This window comes from Rhinatrema bivittatum, chromosome 2 (genome assembly GCF_901001135.1).
Source record: "Rhinatrema bivittatum chromosome 2, aRhiBiv1.1, whole genome shotgun sequence".
NCBI classification, from domain to species: Eukaryota; Metazoa; Chordata; class Amphibia; order Gymnophiona; family Rhinatrematidae; genus Rhinatrema; species Rhinatrema bivittatum.
The window spans coordinates 519,773,564-519,793,988 of NC_042616.1; the positions used below are offsets into that span (position 1 = coordinate 519,773,564).

At 45.5% G+C, this 20,425-nt stretch overlaps 1 long non-coding RNA gene across 1 annotated transcript in view; it reads left to right on the forward strand.

The window, feature by feature from the left end:
* Positions 1–16,830: 16,830 nt before the first annotated feature.
* LOC115085125 overlaps positions 16,831–20,425 on the forward strand; it is a 234,427-nt gene continuing 230,832 nt past the window's right edge. Inside the window, exons 1-2 of the long non-coding RNA XR_003854741.1 lie at positions 16,831–17,789; positions 19,199–19,500. This is a non-coding gene — a long non-coding RNA (uncharacterized LOC115085125). The remainder of the gene's footprint in view (positions 17,790–19,198; positions 19,501–20,425) is intronic.

The following is a 20,425-nucleotide window of genomic DNA, read 5'->3' on the forward strand; positions in this document are numbered from 1 at the left end:
AGGGTAGTGGACAAAACTAAAAGTACAACAAAAATGCAAACTCTTTTTTGAGTTTCAAAACTAAAAGGAGACTTTATTAGGGTGACTAACCTTTTTGTTAGACAAGTAAATAAAAGAAAGAGGAAAGAGGCCACTATAGTTTTTAGAAAGTATCAAAAAATGTTGGAAAAGGATTAAGATCATACAAGAGACTAAATGCACAGTAGAATCTATATGGGTAGAAATCCAATGTGTGTTGGCTATGGGGCGGATTTTCATACTCCGCGAATAGGCCTACTTTTGTTTGCGCTCCAGGCGCAAACAAAAGTACGCTGGATTTTAGTAGATACGCGCGGAGCCGCGCGTATCTACTAAAAACCTGGATCGGTGCGCGCAAGGCTATCGATTTTGTATAGCCGGCGCGCGCCGAGCCACGCAGCCTACCCCCGTTCCCTCCGAGGCCGCTCCGAAATCGGAGCGGCCTCGGAGGGAACTTCCTTTTGCCCTCCCCTCACCTTCCCCTCCCTTCCCCTACCTAACCCACCCACCCGGCCCTGTCTAAGCCCCCCCCTTACCTTTGTCGGGGGATTTACGCCTCCCGGAGGGAGGCGTAAATCCCCGCGCGTCAGCGAGCCTCCTGCGCGCCGGGACGCGACCTGGGGGCGGGTCCGGAGGGCGCGGCCACGCCCCCGGGCCGCAACCACGCCTCCGGGTCCGCCCCCGAAACGCTCCCGGCACGCCCCCTAAACGCCGTGCGGTTCGGGCCCGCCCCCCCGACACGCCCCCGACACGCCCCCCTCGGAGAACCCCGGGACTTACGCGAGTCCCGGGGCTCTGCGCGCGCCGGTGAGCCTATGTAAAATAGGCTCACCGGCGCGCAGGGCCCTGCTCGCCTAAATCCGCCCGGTTTTGGGCGGATTTAGGCGAGCAGGGCTCTGAAAATCCGCCCCTAAGAGTATAGTGATAGGAGTGTATAACCGTCCACCTGGCCAGAATGATGAGATGGACAATGAAATGCTAAGAGAAATCAGGGAAACCAATAAATTTGGCAGTGCAGTAATAATGGAAGATTTCAATTACCCCAATATTGACCGGGGAAATGTAACATCAGGACATGCTACAGACAAAGTTCCTGGATGGAATAAATAACTGCTTCATGAAGCAATTGGTTCAGAAACTGATGAGAGATCAGATTTAGTTCTAATTCTTAATGGAACACATGATTTGGTGAGATAGGTAATGGTGGTGGGGCCCCTTGGCAATAATGATCATAACATGATCAAATTTGAACTAATGACTGGAAGGGGGACACATGTAAATCTACAGCTCTAACACTACATTTTCAAAAGGGAAACTTTGATAAAATGAGGAAAATAGGTAGTAAAAAACTGAAAGGTGCAACTGCAAAGGTTAAAAGTGTACAACAGGTGTGGACATTGTTTAAAAATCCATCTTAGAAGTGCAGTCCAGATGTATTCCACAAATTAAGAAAGGTGAAAAGAAGACAAAATGATTTCCAGCATGGTTAAATGGTGATATGAAAGAGGCTATTTTATCCAAAAAGCATCCTTCAAAAACTGGAAGAAGGATCTATCTGAAAAAAATAGGAAAAAGCATAAGCTTTGTCAAGTTAAGTGTAAAACATTGATAAGACAGGCTAAGAGAGAATTTGAAATGAAGTTGGCCATAGAGGAAAAAACTTATAATAAAATCTTTTAAAAATATATCCAAAGCAGGAAACCTGTGAGGGGGGTCTGTTGGACCATTAGATTAAAGGGGCTCTTAGGGAAGATAAGGCCATTGCGGAAAGACTAAATGAATTGTTTGCTTATGTATTTACTAATGAGAATGTTGGGGAGATACTAGTTCCAGAGATCATTTTCAAGATGAACTGAAACAAATCACTGAACTTGGAAGATGAATAGGCCAGATTGAAAAACTAGAGTAGCAAATCACTTGGACTGGCTGGTATGCATCCCAGGATTCTGAAGGAACTAAACAAAATGAAATTTCAGATCTGTTAGTTAAAATTTGTAAACTATGATTAAAATCATCCATTGTACCTGAAGACTGGAGGGTGGCCAGTGTAACCCCAATATTTAAGAAGGGCTCCAGGGGTGTTTCAGAAAACTATAGACCAGTGAGCCTGACTTCAGTGCTTAGACAAATAGTGGAAACTATTCTAAAGAACAATATCACAAAGCATATAGAAAGACATGGTTTAATGGAATATAGTCGGCATGGATTTACCCAAGGCAAGTCTTCATTTTTTTTGAAGAGGTTAATAAACATGGATAAAGGGAAATCTGTAGATGTTGTGTATTTGGATTTTCAGAAGCCATTTGACAAAGTCCCTCATGAGAGGCTTCTAAGAAAACTAAAAAGTCATTGGATAGGAGGCAATGTTTTTTTGTGGATTTCAAACTGGTTAAAAGACAGGAAATAGAGTAGGATTAAATCGTCAATGTTCTCAGTGAATAAGGGTAAACAGTGGAGTGCCTCAGGGATCAGTACTTGGACTGGTGCTTTTCAATATATTTATAAATGATCTGGAAAGGAATAAGACAAGTGAGGTAATCAAATTTGCAGATGATACAAAATTATTCAGAATAGTTAAATCAAAAGCGGATTGTGAGAAATTGCAGGAGGACCTTGTGAGACTGGAAGATTGGGCATCCAAATGGCAAATGAAATTTAATGTGGACACGTGCAAGGTGATGCATATAGGGAAAAATAATCCCTGCTGTAGTTACACGATGTTAGGTCCCATATTAGGAGCTATCACACAGGAAAAAGGTCTAGGCATCATAGTAGATAATATATTGAAATAATTGGCTAGGTATGCTGTTGTAGTTGAAAAAGCAAACAGAATGCTAGGAATTATTTGGAAGGGAATGGTGAATAAAAAGGAAAATGTCACAATGCCTCTGTATCGCTTCTTGGTGAGACTGCACTTTAAGTACTGTGTAAAATTCTGGTTGCCACATCTCAAAAAAGATATAGTTGCACTGGAGAAGGTATAGAGAAGGGCAACCAAAATAAAGGGGATGGAATGGTTCCCCTATGAGGAAAGGCTAAAGAGGTTAGGGTTATTCAGCTTGGGCAAGAGATGGCTGAGAAGGGATGTGACAGAGGTCTGCAAAATCATGAGAGGTCTAGAACGGGTAAATGTGTATTGGTTATTTATTCTTTTGGATAAAAGAAGGACTAGGGAGCACTCCATGAAGTTAGCAAGTAGCACATTTAAAACTACTCTGAGAAAATCCTTTTTCACTCAATGCACAATTAAGTTCTGGAATTTGTTGCCAGAAGATGTGGTTAGGGTAGATAGTGTAGCTGGGTTTAAAAAAGGTTTGGATAAGTCCTTGGAGGAGATGTCCATTAGGGATGTGAATCGTTTTTTGACGATTTAAAATATCGTCCGATATATTTTAAATCGTCAAAAATCGTTAGAGCCGCGATACAATAACAATTCCCCCGATTTATCATTAAAAAATCGTAAATCAGGGGAAGGGGGAGGGGAAGGGGGAGGGCGGGAAAACCGGCACACTAAAACAACCCTAAAACCCACCCCGACCCTTTAAAATAAATCCCCCACCCTCCCAAACCCCCCCAAAATGCCTTAAATTACCTGGGGTCCAGAGGAAGGGTCCCGGTGTGATCTTTTACTCTCGGACCTCCGTGCGTTGTAGAAATGGCGCCGGCGCTACCTTTGACCTGCCATATGACAGGTCAAAGGTAGCGCCGGCGCCATTTTGTTTTTTTTGTCCCCCGACGTCAGGAGCGTAGGAGATCGCTCCCGGACCCCCGCTGGACCCCCAGAGACTTTTGGCCAGCTTGGGTGGGCCTCCTGACCCCCACAAGACTTGCCAAAAGTCCAGCGGGGGTCCGGGAGCGATTTCCTGCCGCGAATCGTTTTCCGTACGGAAAAACGATTCGACTGCAGGAGGTCGTTCTGGACCCCCACTGGACCCCCAGGGACTTTTGGCCAGCTTGGGGGGGCCTCCTGACCCCCACAAGACTTGCCAAAAGTCCAGCGGGGGTCCGGAACGACCTCCTGCAGTCGAATCGTGTTGCCGTAAGGTCGGCACCATTTTCCATACGGAAAAACGATTCGCGGTAGGAGATCGCTCCCGGACCCCCGCTGGACTTTTGGCAAGTCTTGTGGGGGTCAGGAGGCCCCCCCAAGCTGGCCAAAAGTCCCTGGGGGTCCAGCGGGGGTCCGGGAGCGATCTCCTACGCTCCTGATGTCGGGGGACGAAAAAACAAAATGGCGCCGGCGCTACCTTTGACCTGTCATATGACAGGTCAAAGGTAGCGCTGGCACCATTTCTACAACGCACGGAGGTCCGAGAGTAAAAGATCACACCGGGACCCTTCCTCTGGACCCCAGGTAATTTAAGGCATTTTGGGGGGGTTCGGGAGGGTGGGGGATTTATTTTAAAGGGTTGGGGTGGGTTTTAGGGTTGTTTTAGTGTGTCGCTTTTCCCGCCCTCCCCCACTGGACCCCAGGTAATTTAAGGCATTTTGGGGGGGTTCGGGAGGGTGGGGGATTTATTTTAAAGGGTCGGGGTGGGTTTTAGGGATGTTTTAGTGTGCCGGTTTTCGATTTACACGATTTACACGATATTTAATAAACCCAAACTGCGACGATCCGATTCCTTCCCCCTCCCAGCCGAAATCGATCGTTAAGACGATCGATCACACGATTCACATCTCTAATGTCCATTAGCTGCTATTAATCAAGTTGACATAAGGGTACATTTTTAAAGGCTCGCGTGGGCATCCATGTGCATGCGGTTCCTAGCGCGCACACATGGACATGCCGATTTTATAAGAGGCACATGGAGACTTGTGCATGTTTTAAAATTCGATGCACGCATGCACATGTGCGCCCGATTTTGCATCAGCGCACGCATGTATGTGCGGGTGCCCACTTGCGCGTGCAGGAGGGGCAATATTTTAAAACATGTGCGGCGATGCAATCAGGCCTTTGCCCAGTTGCCTCCCAGTCTGCTCCTGGAACTTTCCTATCCCCCTATCTAACCTTCCTCCCTTTTCCCCTCTCCACCCTAACCCCTAAACCCATCCTAACCTTTTTTTTTTTATTTGGAACTTACTTCATCTGAAGAGATGAAGTAAGTTCCACTCACTGGCTGGCTTCTGACGTGCACTTTACCGGGACTGCAACAGGATTGACAGCCAGAAAGATATGGAAAACATGAGGAGGGATCTAGTAAAGTTTGAGGAATGGTCTAAGATATGGCAGACAAGATTTAATGCTAAAATATTCAGAGTTATGCATTTTGGCTGCAAACTCCCAAGGGAAATGTACAATATAGGGGATGAAATTCTTCTAAGCACAAAAGTGAAACGTGATCTGGGAGAGATTGTATCTGACTGATAATCTTAAAAGGGATTAATATGTGTGGGAACTGCCTGGAACTGAGTTCCACCACTTATTTTCAGATTTAAGAGGCAGGACAGCAAGGGTTCCATCCTCTCTCGTCTAGGCAGCCTGCAGGAAAAGAGGGAGTGAGCCTGGAGCAGACAGAGAAAGCTAAAGAACACTGCATCCTAAGAACAGACACAATGAGGGGTTAAATTATCACATGTTTGAAACTAGTAAGCTGTAATGCCAATCATCAAGGCTTCAACCCTGGCTACTACACTGTTACTCACAAGCTTGAAACTTGTGCTAATTCAATGCCTTTTTGTGTCCATTACCCAGGGCTTAATTTCTGAAAGAACAACCTAGAATGGTGTTGTGCAAACCTTTTATCGAACACATGAGGAAGTGGAGCAAAGCTGATGATGTAAATCAGTTCTTGTGGGTGAAGAACAGCTGGAAGTTGAGTGCTGGTAGGGGCTGGAGATGGAGGATCATTTGGGTAAGGAGGAAGAAGAGTGTGTTCAAGTATGTGTTTTAGGTAGTGTATGTGTTTTGAGTCTTGTCCCATCCTCACCCCTTCACACATGTCACTCCTGACCCTATCCTCCCCCCCCCCCCCAGCTCTCCCTTCCACAGTTCCACTTTCTTTTTATCTACAAATTAAGCCCTGGATCTTAAGGTGGCCAAACAGGATAATATGTTGAAATACTCTGCTCAGTGTGTGGCAGCGGCAGCCAAGAAACAAATAGAATGCTAGGAATTATTAGGTAAGGAATGGAGAACAAAAAAGAGAATATCATAATGCCTCTGTATCACTCCATGGTGCAACCACATCTTGAGTATTGTGTGCAGTTCTGGTCACCACATCTTAAAAAAGACATAGCAGAGCTAGAAAAGATACAGAGAAGCACAACTGGAATTGAAAAGGGGATAGAACGATTCCCCTATAAACTAAAAGCTAAAGAGGTTAGGACTCTTCAATTTGGAGAAGAGATGCCTGAGGGGAGATATGATAAAGGTGTATAAAGTAATGAGTGGAGTGGAACGAGTAAACGTGAATCGGTTGTTTATTCTTTCAAAAAGTAAAAAGACTAGGGGACATTCAATGAAGTTACTAGGTGGTACATTTAAGAGAAATAGGAGAAAATATTTTTTTAATCAACGCATAATTAAACTCAAATTCATTGCCAGAGGATGTGGTGAAAGTTGCTAGTGTAGCTAGGTTTAAAAAGAATTACATAAGTTTCTGAAAGAAAAGTCCATAAACCATTATTAAGATGGATTTGGGGAACCGGCATTCAGGGAGCCTGTCAGAAACTTGTGACAAGGATTGGCCACTGTTGAAAACAGGATACTGGGCTTGATGGACCAGTATAGCAAAACTTATGTTCTTTTATTCTTAGATGAATAAGGTGATAGCAAAAAGAGAAAGATGATAGACTGCATAGGAAGAGGAATTGTTAGTAGAAAAGTAGGTTATATTTCCCCTGCATAAGTGTCTGGTGAAACTTCACTTGGAGTACTGCATACAGTTCTGGAGACCACATCTTCAAACGAATATAAATCCACTGGGATTGGTCCAGAGGGTGGCTACTAAAATGATCAGTGTGGTCTTTGTTCTAAAGCATATGGGGACAGACTTCAAGATAGGATAAAAGAGATATGATAGACACATTTAAATAACTCCAAGGTCTCCATACACAAGAGGAGGGCCTCTTTCAAAGGAAAGGAGGCTCTAAACAAGGGGTCATGAGATGAGGATCAAAGAGGGTAGATTCTAGAGTATTCTAAGAAATTATTTCTTTACAGAGAGAGTAGTGGATGCACAGAACAGCCTCCCTGTGGAGGTAGTAGAGACAAGGATAGTATTTGAATTCAAGAAATCATGGGATAAATACAGATACTCTCTGAAGGTGTGGTAGAGATCGTAAAGCTGAATAGTTGGTGTGGATAGGCAGACTAGATAGGTCATATGATCTTCTTCTGCCATCATCTTTCTATGTTTCATGTTCCTAATTAATATACAGACAAGTTGGTCAGTGAAGTAAAAATGACAGTACCAGATAGAGGGTGCCAAAAGACAGCAGAATAAAATGGTGTGCCAATGAATTGGCTGGCATTCTAGCCAGTGGGTAAGAATGGATCTTCTAGTCTAACGCACACTACAGATATTTTTTTTTATTTTTTGCCAGTGCAAAATAGGGATGTGCATTCGTTTGCAACAAAATAGGAAATAAAGACGATATTTCCTATTTCATTGCATTTCAGGGGCCTGACGAAATGAAAGGAAAACCCACAAAATTTCGTGTGGTTTTCCTATCGGTTTTGGGGGGGGGGGAGAAAGGGCACACAAAAAAACCCAACCTAAACCCACCCCAACCCTTCAAATTAAATTAATTACAAACCCCCACCCTCCCGACCCCCGCAAGACTTACCGAAGGTCCCTGGTCGTCCAGCGGGGGTCCCGGAAGCGATCTCCCCCTCTCGGGCTGTTGGCTGCCAGTAATCAAAATGGCGCCGGTGGCCCTTTGCCCTTACCATGTGACAGGGGCTACCGGTGCCATTGGTTGGCTCCTGTCACATGGTAGGAGCAATGGATGGCCCACACCAGCGCCATTTTGATTACTGGCAGCCGACGGCCCGAGAGGGAGAGATCGTTCCCGGGACCCCCGCTGGACCACCAAGGACTTTTGGTAAGTCTTGGGGGGGGGGGGGGGGGGGATTATAGGGATGTGTGAAATGGATTTTCCCAAAATTTTGGGAAAATTTGTTTTGGGGTGGCTGAAAAAAAATTGGCCCAAACCACGGGAAAACAAAATTTCCCACGGGCCAATAACGAAGGCCGAACCAAAAGGTACGGCTGAATCACATCTCTAGTGCAAAATCCCCCCAAATTTCTGTTTAACCACTAGACTAGTCCTCTACATCATTATTTGTTGTTGTCTTCTCCGAGGGCAGGATATATAGGGGTAGATTTACAAAAAATGCGCGTTCGCGTACTTTTGTTGGCGCACCAGTCGCAAACAAAAGTATGCTGGATTTTAGTAGATACGTGCGTAGCCGCGCGTATCTGCTAAAATCCAGGATCGGCGCGCGCAAGGCTGCCGATTTTGTGCAGCCGGCGCGCGCCAAGCCGCGTAGCCTGCCTCCATTCCCTCCAAGGCCGCTCCGAAATCGGAGCGGCCTCGGAGGGAACTCGCTTTCGCCCTCCTCTCACCTTCCCCTCCCTTCCTCTATCTAACCCACCCCCCCGGCCCTATCTAACCCCCCCCCTACCTTTGTCGGGGATTTACGCCTCCCGGAGGGAGAAGTAAATCCCCGCGCGCCAGCGGGCTGCTAGCGCGCCGAGACGCAACCCGGGGGCGGTTCCGGAGGGCGCGGCCATGCCCCCGGACCGCCCCGGGCCGAAACCACGCCCCCGGGCCCGCCCCCGAAATGCCGCGTCCCGCCCCCAAAACGCCGCGCTGATCAGCTCCGCCCCCGACACGCCCCCCTCGAAAAACCCCGGGACTTACGCGAGTCCCGGGGCTCTGCGCGCGCTGGCAGGCCTATGGAAAATAGGCGCGCCGGCGCGCAAGGCCCTGCTCGCGTAAATCCGGGCGGATTTACGCGAGCAGGGCTTTTAAAATCCGCCCCATAGTGTGTTTTCCTGGATAATGCATCCAGGACCTGATCTATACACATAGAGGTGGCACACTGGCTGATTCCAGACATGAATCCAGAGGTGAATGGAAGGTGCTGGTGGCAAAAAATCCCAGGGAGGTAGTAACCTTGACCATAGGCATCAGAACCAGGGGGGCTGCAGGGGCTATGGCTCTCCCAAAATTTCTGCTGACAATGAGAGTAGTCTTATTGGTGACAATAGGATGGCATAATATTTCCTTTCTGCTGGTGCAATCCCTCACTCAACCTCCCTGTGCTAAAGAATCAAAGGATCAGGGCCTTGCAGTGGCTTGGGTTGTTTCCTCCCTCCCTACTTCCAGTGCCTGCATGATATATTCATATGCTCACAGTTGAAAAGGAAGAAGTTGCCGGTGGTGCAAGGCTGCGATCTTCTGACTGTTAAGAAGCATGGAGGGTGAGTCAGGGGGTTGGGGAAAAGAAATAATGTACTGGCCACTTGCAGTGAGTGAGGGGATGGTGGGAGAGCATAAGTTAGTGACTTAGTGAGAAGTTATGGGAGGGGGGAACAAGATTGCTGGGGACTGGGGGGGATAGGGGACTGGGGAACAAGACTTGTGGGGAGTCTGGGAAGGGAGAGGGGCTGAGGATCAATACTGCTAAAGAATGGGAGATCTGGGGGGTGAGCATAGCTGGGAAGCAAGAATGCTGGGAGGTGGGGGTCTGAGGGGAGAGGGGGCTGGGGGCTGGGGAACAAGAGTGCTGAGGAGTGATTGAGAGGGGATAGGGAGCTTGGGAGCAAGAATACTGGGGAGTGAAGGGATGGAAGGAGAGAGAGGGCTGGCGAACAAGAGTGCTGGGGAGTGGGAGATCTGAGAGGGGATAGAGAGCTTGGGAGCAAGAGTGCTGGGGAGTGGGGGGCTGGGAAGAGAGAGAGTCTGGTGAGCAAGACTGCTGGGGAGTAGGGGTCTGGAAGAGGTGAGGGGCTGAAAAACAAGATTACTGAAGACTGAGAAGGAAGACTGCTGGGGATGGGTATATGAGAACCAGAGAGTCTGTGTGTGTGTGTGTGTGTGTGTGTGTGCGCGTGCATGCAATGAGAGCCAGAGAGTCTTTGTGTATGTGAGGGTGAGAGAGATTATGTGTCAGACAGAGCTTCTATGTGTATATGTGAAAGAGAGAAGCAGTATGTGTGAGAGAATGTATATGAAAAAGGGGTTGTGTGTGAGCATATGTGAGAGAGAGCTGTTTTTTTTTTTGTGTGTGTATGTGTGGGAAAGAGAGTAATGGGAATATGTATGAGAGAGAAAAAGAGAGATGGTGTGTGTGAGAGAGAGAGAGACAGAGAGGATAAAGTTTGTGTGACCCCCCCCCCCCCCCTTCTCCCAATCCATGACAATCTCAAGCTGACTGGAAATTAAAAAAAAAACAATCCCAGATATGGAGAGCAGGAGATTTTTTTTAATCCTTATTAGTTTAGTTATTGTATGCTATTTATGTGTCTACTGTTTTGATGTATTATATTGGTGTTTTGTGAAATTTCTAAACATTTTTATGAGGTTTTAATTATTGGATGTTCTATTCATTAGCTGTTTTGAAATGTTTATTCTTTTTATTAGTATAGTTTTATAATTGTTTTATTTTTCTTGATTTTCTTGTTTGTTATTTTTCTGTGTTCTGTATATATGACCAAGCTGAGGGATTGTTAGTGTCAGTTTTTTTTGTAGGGCTCTGTAGTTCTGTTTTCAATAGGATTTGCATTGGTCTTCTAGGGCATGTTGAAATATTTTGAATGCTGCTTTTCCCTGGGTAGTGTTAAGATTTTGCCTGCTATGCAGCCTTGTCCTACTTCATGTCACCTCCCCACCAGCAAAGGCCCTCAGTATGCTTCATCACTAGACTTGTCAAGCTCCTCTTCACTACTCTTGCCACTCCCAGACCCCAGCCCTATGTAACAGCCTTGCCTGTTTCTCCTTTTCTTTTCATGGTGTAACCCTTATTCTTGCCTTGTCATGTGGCCTACGATCCTTCTGCCTTGCCTTGAGGCCCTCGAGTCTATCTTGCTTTGTTCTCTCTTGTATCCTGCCTTGGACCTTGGGGCTAATTCTGTTTCAAGCCTTGCTAATTCTGTTTCAAGCCTTGTTTTGTTCAGTTTTTCCCTTTTCTGCCTTGTCTAAGTTCTGCACTGGTCTGCCTTGTTGGTCTTGTCCTATCTGTTCCTGTATCCTGTCCAGTCCTACCTGTACCAGAGTCTTAGTATCTAGCTTTGCCTTGTCATGCCTGCCTAGCTTTCCTCCCTCATCCTGCCTACCTGCCATGTCCAAGCCTTGTCTCTAGCCTGCCGTATCCAAGCCTTGCCTTTCCAGCCTTGCCATGCCTAGTTGTGTTCCTGCCTGTGTGGACTCACTACTATGTGCCATGCCTAGTTGTGTTCCTGCCTGTGTGGACTCACTACTATGATGGACTGCTACCACAGAGACCTACTGTCCCCGTGAACACTCTGCGGGGGAAGTGGCTAATTAGGCAGAAGGCCGGCCCTTGTCTTGTCCCGAGTCCTGCCTTGCAGTCCCGTGCTGCTCCCTAGGTGGGTTTCCAACTTTCCTGGACTCCGGGGCTCTTTAACAGGTAGGTTTGTTGCTGATTGCGTCTTGGGAGTTAGTGTTTTCATACAGCAAATTTGTCTTTTGGGGTACACTGTATTTTTGGCAGGCTGTAATAGCTTTTATTGCGCTGTGTAAGTACTATCCAAAAATACTGTACATGAGCCTTTGAGAGAATGTAGATATAAATGTCTCTGATCTGACATCTGAAGATGGGACCTATGTAGTTTTAAAAGCTTTAGCACAATATTTTTAGGCAATTGTGTAGTAATACCTGTTCATTGAATTAATTTCTTGTATTTTTCATATTTCTAATTTGCTTATGATATTACTGCACTTAGGTATACTATTTAAAAATCTTCTTACAAACATAACACAGTTTTCTGTTTAAATTTTAAAATTATATATGGGGTGCTGAAGAAGTATCCACTCTGGGTGCCAAATTCTTAGGGACCTTCATTTTCGGATTTTATTGTTCTTTATATTTCCCGTGAATCTATCAGGTTTTATTATGACAAGAACAAAAACAGGAGAAAATCAATTGATAAAAATGACTCATTTTTCTAGGTAAATATCAGAAGTCCAGACAATAAAACAGCATTATCATATTCTCCCACCCACCCACTCAGCTTCATCCCCATCTCTCTTTCTCTCCCTCTTCCCCTTGCCAAGATTATTCCTCCCCTTCCACCCCCCACATTGCAACAACATTTATCCTTACTGGTGGTGGCTCCAGGCTTCGCCTTTCTCCTTCAGCAGCGTGCTTACTGATGCTTATTTGCTTTGCAGCACTGCACCTTTGGGTTTGTGCAGGGTCAGGGACCCTGCTGGGAAGTATTTATGGTGGACAGGGCTTCCTTCAAATGCATTTGCGGCACCAGACTGCAGGCACTGTGGCTGCTTGGGTGGGTGAAGAGGCAGAACTTGAAACATGGCATGGGTGGCAGGGGAGGGTGAGTGCTTTCATTGGTGGGGAGTGGGACTTGAAACACAGCTTGCACTTTGGCCCATACTGGCTTACATAAGTGGCTGCAGGCCTTTAAATTTTGCATCTGCTGCTCTAGATCAGCTTTTCAATCATCCTAAAATGAGGGTGAATATTGGTTTAATATTGGTTTAAAACAAATGTCACCTTTAGAAAAATCCAGGAATTTATGGGTAAAAATCAGTTTAATCTGAAAATGAAGGACCCTACCTACACATTATCTGTTGAACCATTCAACCAACAGCAAACCATATTTTTAGGATCAGCATAGCTATATAAAAACTTGAAACTGAAATAACATTTTCCCCTGAAAGTTAATATAATGTCCCTCACCTCTTGTCTGAAGCACCTTCAGCATAGCCTCCAACATCCTGCTGCATCCAAGGAACATGGCTGAACTTTCTGCAGCTCTTGAGCCCTTTATAGATCCTGCTGACAGGACTTCCTATGACATGCTCAAATGACTTCACATCCTGCTTTGTATAAAGGGAGGCACAGAACTACTACTTAGTACCTTCACAAAAGGTCCCCTGCTTTCTTTGCAGTGCCAGTTACCCAGTGTGTTCCTGCTTCCTGTCTTGCTCCCTGGTGTCCTCCTTGTGAGTTCTGCAGTTACCTGTTTCTCTCTCCATTGTCCTTGTCTGCCCTGGTGCTTGTTCCTGTGTTTCTTGTCTCTCCCTTGGACCAGACATTGGTCTTGCTCAGCTCGGCCAGCTGTCTAGCTTCTGTCACTCCCCTTGGACCACAACAGGAAGGTCCTGCTGGCTGCCAGAACCTGAGGGCTCAACCCTCAGGTTCTGGCTAAAACTAAAATTAAAATTAACTACAACCCCCACCCTCCTCCATAAGTTGTTGATCTGTCAATACTTTACTACGGCGAGTTAAATTCCTGTCCCAGCTAAAATTAAAATTAATTACAACCCCCCACCCTCCTGACCCCCCCAAGACTTACCAAAACTCCCTGGTGGTCCAGCGGGGGGTCCGGGAACTCACTCACACCCTCAGTGCTGGTTTTTCATCATGGTGCCGATAGCCTTTGTCACAGGGGCTACTGGTGCCATTGGTCAGCCCCTGTCACATGGTCACCGGCGCCATCTTGTGCTCCTACCATGTGACAGGGGCTGACCAATGGCACCGGTAGCCCCTGTGACATAGTATGGGCAAAGGCTATCAGTGCCATTTTGAGTCCTGGCATCGGACGGCAGGTTGCTCTGGGACCCCCGTTGGACCCACAGGGACTTTTGGCCAGCTTGGGGGGGGGCCTCCTGACCTCCACAAGACTTGCCAAAAGTCCAGCGGGGGTCCGGGAGCAACCTCCTGCACGCCGGCCGTCAGATGCCAATACTCAAAATGGCGCCGATCGCCTTTGCCCTCACTATGTGTGACTATGTGTGACATAGTGAGGGCAAAGGCGATCGGCGCCATTTTGAGACGCAATCGCCTTTGCCTGCTCCTGTCACGTGGAGATGAGCAAGATCAACCGGCAGTGGCAGCGTTGGGAGGGGCCAGTATGGAGCAGCATGCAGAAGGAGCAGTCTGCCGGATCAAGATGGGAAATGAATCCCTGCCGAACATATCACCGATAATATCAATGGCTGGGCAAGTTACAGCATCTGTTCCGGAGGTAATGACAGTTTCCTTAATAAAACCTCCCAATATAACTTTAGATATAATTTGGGAAGCAACTGCAAATCTCTCAAACCAAGTCTCGCAATTTGTTTCTCAGCAGCGTGACCTGGTTAACACAGTTAGTTCTTCTCAGACCCAAGTTTCTGATATTAAAACACAAGTAGAAGTTTTGAAATCCAAGGGGACAATTATGTAGAAATCTGTAGATACTATTTCGGCTGGCCATTTGTTTTTGCAGAATAAAATGGAAAATATGGAGAATAATATATGTCGGTGTAATCTTAGGATATTAAACTTTCCTAAGAAAAAGTTTACAACACCTGTTGAGATGCTTTGTTGATACTGTTTAGAAGTATTATCTATTAAAGAAAATCTGCTTCCACCTATTTCCAAAGCATATTACCTGCCGAATAAAATATCATCACAATTAGACAAGAGGTCTTCAGATATTGCTCCAGTTGATACATCTCATCTATCCTCCTTCCTAGAGAGTTCAAAGGAAGAAGGAATAACCTTCAACTTTAATTGTGACTGCTTTCTGTGCACCCTCCGACTTAATATCATGGCGATATTAAGTCAGAGATCCTGAAGGGTAAAAAAAGTAAAAAAAAAAGAAAAAAAAATTTTGAAGTCGGCCGGCGGCTGTCGGGTCGAAAACCGGACGCTCAATTTTGCCAGCATCCGGTTTCCGAGCCCGTGGCTGTCAGCGGGTTCGAGAACCAACGCCGGCAAAATTGAGCGTCGGCTGTCAAACCCACTGACAGCTGCTGCTCCGGGGCAAAAGGAGGCGCTAGGGACGCGCGTGCCCTAGCGCCTCCTTTTGCCCATTTCTACTGCCGGACCTAATTTAAATACTGAATCGTGCGCACCGCTCTCCCGCGGACTTTACTGAGTCGGCCCGTAAGTGAGATTGAGTTGTGCAGTACCCAAACTCCTGCTTCATTCCCATGAGACTGGAAGACTATGAGAACAGTGGGGAAGTTTGGGCACTGCATGGCTCAAATTCACTTAGAGCTGTGCAGTGCCAGAAGGCAATAGCTTTTCTGAGGATGGTGTGGGCAGAGAGCAAGTAATCAAATTTGGTGCACTGGCCTTGTGTGAGCCAGTGTCTAGTGATGCTGCTGTCATGAGACATGGATATCTAAAACAGTAAGATGCTAGAATCTGAACTGCCTTCTGTTGTTTTTAGAAGAAAGGTACAACTTTGCCATTTCATCTGCTTTTATTTTATTTCAAACTCTTATTGCTTTGTCTTTGAGGTATCGAATCAATGAAACCTCCTCTTGTTATTCAATAAGAATATTTATTCTCGGCATCTGCCAAGGAGATCCAAAAAGAAATGCATCTAATGGAAACAGCAGCTGAATTACTTTTTTCCACTTTTGAACTTCATTTGTTGCTACTGGGAACTCAGCCTCGATGGAAATTTTAGAATAAAGGCTTTATGCAGAGGTGCTGCTTGGTACCCAAAAGATTTAGGGCTTGGGTCCATAGGTAGGGCCAGCCCTAGGTCAGATGAGATGGTATCCTAGGGGTGAGAAGTCCCTTCTGAGGTTATGCACGGGAGATGGGGGGGGGGGGGGAGGAGGCAAGAGCAGAAGGGGAGGTGGGTCAGGGCTGATCTTAGGGAATTGCAGGAACTGAAGCCAAATAGAGGGCTCCTCCCAGACTGTAAAGGGGATGTCCATTCTAACAAGGAAGAACATGGAGGAGGGTGTTTCTCTCAGGAGACTGAACTGGGGGCCTTTCTGGACCATCTATGACTGTACTTTCTGCAATTTCTGGTCCACTGGTATTCTGGAAGAAAGACATGAAGTCTGATAGCAGATCGGGTGGGTTAACTGCAATAGGATGGGGCCTTGGTATTGGGTGATAGGTTGGTGGTTGGATGGTTGGAGTCCCCTCCGAAAACACTGGCTCTTTTAGTTTCTCTCTTCTGCAATGAAAGTGTACCTGCTCTGCCCAGGGTTTCTTCTGCCCAAGGCTCAGTCTTCCCCAGTCAGCTGAACGGCAGCCTCCTGTCCGACGGCAGCCTCAATGGAAAAGATGCCACTTGGGCCGCCCGCCCCCCCCACACACACACACGTTTCCTCTCACTTCTTGAGATAATTAAGCACAACGATTATGTCCCTTTCCACTAGCAAGCGCCAGCCCTTCATACCCCCATTACTCTTCAGCTAACGCCATCCCCTCCTTTCTCACCTTGCTCCAAGGCGGTCCCCAGGCGCCCACCTTTCCGGACTCCGCTGTTGCGTTCCGGCACCGCGCGCCTCTCGATGGCCGTTTGAGGCGCGCGCGGGTCTCACAGTCTCGCGCTCTCAAGAGACCCGCGCGCTCGCGGAACTTGGGGCGCCGCGCGCGCCTCAAAACGGCCACCGAGGGGCGTCCAGATCCTGCAGGGACCCCCCTCCTCCGCCCCGCTCCCTTCTTCTTCCCACCCCAGCGCGCCCCCCACCCTCGGCCCGCGGCTCTATGCGACGATTGGCGAGAGAAGATGAAAGTTGCAGCGCTGGGTGGGTGAGGTCTAGGCGGATCTGTGTTTCTCCTTTGGGTGGAGGAGGGAGGGCGGGGTGGCGGGAGGGAGGGGGTGAGAGGGAGAAACCTGCTGCTTGCTCGCTGGCTCTTTGTCTCTTCGCTCGGGGAACTTGAACAAAAGGAAAAACTCCGCTCAACTCCAGAGCTGCATCCCGCATCCTTTCTTGGCTTTCAGCCGGTGTCTTAGAGCGATTTCTGCAACTCCAAAACGTCCAACTCCTCGGAAAGTCGATCCATGGGAGGTCTGTTATAGTTTGGAGACGGTGAGGTGTTTTGTTTTTTTTTTCCTCCCTTTCCTCGCTTTCTTTTTCTTTATTTGCTGGCGAGCAGAGATATTTGTTTTAAACTTGGAAAGTGATCAGGTGGAACGCGACTTATGAAGAAGTCATTGCAGAAAGTTGAATATTTTTTCCCTTTATAGCTTCATAAGTACACTTTAAAAAAAAATTATATTGAAAGTATTTAAAAAGGGATTTTTTGTTTTTAAAGAATGAAGAAGATGTCCTGCTTTTCTCGGAACTTCCTTTAAAAGAATAACAACAACAACAACAACAACAACAGAAAACTAACGAAAATAACAACAAAACACAATACAGCAAAGATGGATACAAAATCTTGGCGTTGAGGAATAATGTTTTCTTGCCTTCCATCTCCAAGGGATTTGAACTTTTATTTATTTTTGGCATCGGACGTGACGGTAGCAAAGCGGGAGAACGAGGGAACAGAAGAGGAGAGAGTTGTGTGTCCCGGCTTGCGTGGACGAGGCTGGCCGCCGTCTCCCCTCGTCTTTGGCTCAGGCTGAAGTACGAGGAGGATGGAGATGGACGAGATCGTGTCTGGGGGTTGCTGTCGGGGGGCGCCTTTTGGGGGGGAAGTGGCGCACCTTGGCAGGTCTGCCGGTCCGCAGGCGCCACGGGCTTTGTTTGTGTCCTTTCCCCGGTTGCGGGGAACGACAGCCCCGGGTGTTTGCTGACTTTTATTGTTCCGGAGTTTCAAAGAGTCGGGCGCTCTCGGGTCCCAGCGTCTGTCGGCTCAGGCTAGAAGCCAGGTATGTTCCCCTTTCTCGCACGGCCATCTATTCCACCTTGGCCGATTTTCTGTTAACCTTACCGCTCTCCTTAAACTTCTGTTTGTTTATTTATTTCCTCTCCTTCCCTGGCGCACTGAAGGCTTTAGCGCGTCTTTTGTGTGTAGAAACGAGACAGCTAATGAGCAGCACTGGGTAGACCAGGGTGCGCACGTTAGATGCTGTTTCACCGCCTCCCTTTGTGGTGGTGCTCATACATAGGCTGGGTCAAAACTTTCATTGTCTTGCTCATTTTTGTACAAAACAAAATAGTGGGTACTAAATAACCAATCTAACAAGAACAAAAAAAAAAGAAACGAAACAAAGCAGTGGGCACTAAATATCTATTTACTACCCACTTGTTTTGTTTTATATTGATTCTTTGTGTGGGGTATTTTGCTTTCCTTTTTTTTGTTGCATTGGTTATTGTTATAGCATTTCAGATTATACTAATCCGGTTTCCTTATTTTGCTCATTACCTGTCTCTCCTAAAATTAAACAAAATATCAGTCTGTACACTTTTTTTGTAGATTCATTACATTGTTGTGTGAAGTTTGGTTTTGTAACTTTTTTTTCTTTTCGGATTGAGTTGGATGATGATTATATACCTTGTTCTATGTATAACGCTTAGGCGGATGTTAATATGTTCTCTGTACACCGACGTGATATCTTGATAAGCGGCGGTATATAAAAACCAATAAATAAATAAAATAAATAAATAAATATGAGCATCCTTTTAGGAAAACTGTGGAGAGACCAGCAGATTCAGCAGTTAAATCTGCATCTATTTCTGACCTTTCTAACCTGCTTTAGTATTACTATTGTTTTTCCTGGCAACTTCCTCCTTCATCTTTGGGTTAGGAGCTCAATCAGAATCTGTCCAACTTGGGCTATAGTACCATGGATCTTAATTTGAAGCAACCTGGTGCTTTCCACCTACCACTTTTTTTGCCCTTTTCCCCAACCCCTCATATTAACTAGGTTAGCCATTGCAGCCACAGATCTTTGCCAGGGTCCACATATCATGACTGTGAACACTACCTGCACAGGCTTCCCACAAGCAAGAACTGAGTTCAAAAAATGAACCTGTCATCTGGCTAATCTAACATTGTAGGATTACTTTGACAGTGATGAAATCATAACATTTTTACTGTTTAACAGTAAAAATTTCAAATAGAATCCTTTCATAATAGTTAAACATTATGGAGCTTGTTGGTTGTTCATTTTGCGATAAGCAAATAAGTTAGCTCATGCAGAACTTCATTAAAATTATTTAAAAAGTTGAATGTTGCAATCTGAATTGTATATTTAGATCTAATGCTTTGCATAGTTTCTTTTGGGCATACTACTCATGCATTCCATGCTAACTCTTACTCATTTTATATCTATAGGTGCGGTATCATTGTCAGTGAAGCATTACAATTGCATGAAATAATTGGCAGAAGGGGGCTCAATACCGATAACCTTTTCATCCCTTCCTTAAAATTGTGGAATTATAACTGGATATTTCAGTAGAGATTTAAACTACATAAGACACAAATGGATAAAACATACCTTGCCTATTCTATTGGATTTACAAATATATTACAAGAGCCAGGAGCATCTGAGGATGACTTAAAGAAAATGTGGAAGATAACAAGAATGGTTGGAATGTATTACTTTTCTGCTAATAGAGTGATGCATTTAGACACAGGTATGTCTATCTAATTATAGCCAGTAAAACTGCATGTTCACAGATTCATGTGCTTTCATTTACTTATCACAAACTGCTGAAAAACACTTTTTTTCCTTTAGTAGATTTATCACTTTATTGCTGTTTTCTACCTCTATGCTCTAGCTTTAAAATATGCCAGCTTTTGCTATCTCTGGGAGTGAGTAACAGGAATTATATTTACTTTATGGGGTCTGCCAGGTACTTGTGACCTTGATTGGCCACTGTCAGAGGCAAGACACTGGGCTTGATTGACCTAGGCTAACCCAGCATAGAAATTTTTATGTACCTATGTAGTTATTTCTCTCTGGCCTGGCCATAAACTTGTAGGGATGCTTTTTCTAAATTCTGATATACATGTTAACTGTGGCTGTCTAAAGTTTTTAATGCAATGAAAAATAAATAAGATGAAGAAAGAAAGGGAAAGATAAAGATGACAAGATAGTGATTAAGGAGTGTACATTGCTAGTAGAGATAACTAAATTTCTTCATAAGAACTTTCAGCCATGTATAAGGAACCAATAAATAAGCTTTCAATTAATGCATTAAGAGGATACCTGAAATCTCTGTGTCTTTATTTCATGTTTCTCTTATTAGTAAAATGGACATCAGTACTTTGGATGCATAGCTTGTTCAGTCCATAAATGCATTCACATTTATACTGTCCATAGTAGGAGAGAAATTTCAGAACAGCTTGGACTAGTTTCTTTAAAAGCTGGACAGAGGAAATCCAAATAAATAATAATTTTCCTACTGTCCAAATGGAAATATATGTACTGTGATTGTTTTTATATGCTCTTTTTGACTAGGTCCTGGTAACACCTCACATGGCTCATTAAATTATTGCTTTTTGCTGCTTTATTGACCCTGACCAAGCTTACAAACTTTTAGAAGTTTTGTTTTGAAG